A 2,456-nucleotide genomic window follows, 5' to 3' on the forward strand; every position below is an offset into this window, starting at 1 on the left:
ATTTCTTCTTATAAAAAGTTAAAACAATGATCTTGTCCTTTTTGAGGGCTTTGAAAAGTATGTATTCCTCACTTGTTTTATTGGGTGGTGCTATGGATTGAATTGTATCCCCCAAAAATTTACGTCAACTTGGCTAGGCCATGATTCTCAGTATTGTGTAGTTGTCCTCCATTTTGTGATCAGATGTAATTATCCTATGTGTTGTAAATCCTAACCTCTATGACGTTAATGAGGCAGGATTAGAGGTAGTTATATTAATGAGGAGGGACACATCTACAGGATTAAATTGTATCTTGAGTGAATATCTTTTGAAATATGAAAAAAAGACAAGTGAACAGAGAGAAGGGGAACCTCATACCACCAAGAGAGAAGAGCCAGGAATGCAGTGAGTTCTTTGAACCTGGGGTCCCCACAGTGAGAAACTCGTAGACTCGGGAAGATTTTTGACAAGGACTTTACCCCAGAGCCAACAGAGAGAGAAAGCCTTCCCCTAGAGCCAGCACCCTGAATTTAGTCTCCCAAACTGTGACAGAATAATTTTCTGTTTGCTAAAGCCATCTGCTTGTGGTATCTCTAACAGCACTAGATATCTCAGAAAGGCGGTGTAGATTAGATAGCAGGACCTGGAGATTGGTAAACGAATACATAGAGCAAAGGCATATATTTAGCAGTGTTGCTGAGAAAACCTCCGTTTATATAGACAGCGATATCAATTTTTGAGTGTAGTCATTGAACCACTAATGCTGAGTGGCAATTCCAAACTTCAATTTAATATACTGAGACAAAGAAATATTAATTGTGGGCCCAGATTTTTATATTTGTTACATGGTGAAATATGTTGCATTTACATGGTTAAGTACATGAATCTATTTGGTTTCTGAGTTCAGTTAATGAGTTCACCAAAGCTATTCACTATTTAGTCCTTAAGTTTGGATAGTTTGTAGTGAGAGTTCACATTGAAAGAAATACCATTCCTAGATACAAGAAATTATCTCCATCTATTTAATTTCATACTTCAAATATAAATAGTTTTAATAGCAAAGGGTATAAGTGAGACCTTTTATTACAGTTGTCATCATCACCAGGAAAAGTCAAGAAACTGGTAGGAACTTACTTGTCGCCTCCTCAGTGTCTGCATTGCTGATATTACTTCCTTATTTCTTAATGTGTAGATCAAGGGGTTTAAGAGAGGGGTGAAAACAGTATAGACTATTGAAAGAAACTTATCCACTGGGAAGTTGTTGAAAGGCCAGGCATAGATAAAGATACGAGGCCCAAAGAAGAGACATGGGCAGTCAGGGTGGCCCGGGCCTTGGCCATGCCCGCTGAGGATCAACGTCTCACGGTGACCAGGAAAACCGTGTAGAAGATGAGAAAGAGCACAAAAGAGCTCATACCCATTAAACCACTGTCTGAAAGCATGAGTATCTCAAGGATATAAGTATCAATGTAGGCAAGTTTGATAACTAAGGGAAGGTCACAGAAAAAGCTGTCCACTTTATTTGGACCACAGAATGGAAGATTTACTGTGAAGACCAACTGGTTTACCGAGCGCAGGATCCCAATGAGCCAGGAGCCCACAACAAGGCCTTTACACTTGCATACACTCATGATGGCTGCATAGTGCAGGGGTAGACATATGGCTACATACCGGTCATATGCCATGGCCACGAGGAGTACCATTTCACCACCGGCAAAGTCATGCAGAAAGAATATCTGGGCCATGCAGCCCTCAAAGGAGATGGTCTTGTGCTCCATGAGGAAGTCAACAATCATTTTGGGAGTGGCAAAGGTGGATAGACACACATCAGTGAAGGAGAGGTTGCTGAGCAGGAAGTACATGTGTGTGCAGCGCAGGTTCAGCGAGAACTGTGAGCACAATGAGGAGGTTTCCCAGCGCAATGGATGAGCAGAAAAGTGTGAGAAATGCAAAATAGAAAAGTTGTAGCTCTCGAGGACCTGAAAGACTGTGCAACAAAAATTCAGTCACTCTTGAGTTATTTCCTTGGTCCATGATTTCAAGTTTCTGAGATCTGATCAGAAAATTTCCTGTAAAGTGAAATGGAAATGAAGATAACATAGGAGTGTGGGAGTAAGGAGCAGAGTCAAGCCTGGCATCACTCTACATACTTATATGCTATAGATCCTCATGTTGTTGTTGTATGCTGTTTAGTAGAATCTAACACAGTGGACCCTGTAGTGACGGTGTATGCTTGGCTTTCATCTCTGTGACAGCTATATTCTAAAATACAATTTTTAGACCTCACCACCACCACTTTAAATGAAGCTCTAGAGTCACACCGTTAGGTTCAAATTTTATCTCTTAAAATTTGGAGCAGCATGACCTTGGACTAGTTTATTAAGTTCTCTCTGCCTCAGTTTTTGCCCCTGTAAATTGGGGGAACAATAATATATGCCTCATAGAATTGTCATAAGAATTAAGAGCTATAAAACTT

At 40.4% G+C, this 2,456-nt stretch overlaps 1 pseudogene; it reads right to left on the reverse strand.

Moving 5' to 3' along the window:
• Window positions 1-1,078: 1,078 nt before the first annotated feature.
• LOC101358296 (olfactory receptor 4K15-like) lies at window positions 1,079-2,014 on the reverse strand (annotated as a pseudogene).
• Between the last annotated feature and the right edge of the window lie 442 nt (window positions 2,015-2,456).

The sequence above is a fragment of the Trichechus manatus genome, unplaced genomic scaffold (genome assembly GCF_000243295.1).
Source record: "Trichechus manatus latirostris isolate Lorelei unplaced genomic scaffold, TriManLat1.0 scaffold00353, whole genome shotgun sequence".
NCBI classification, from domain to species: domain Eukaryota; kingdom Metazoa; phylum Chordata; class Mammalia; order Sirenia; family Trichechidae; genus Trichechus; species Trichechus manatus.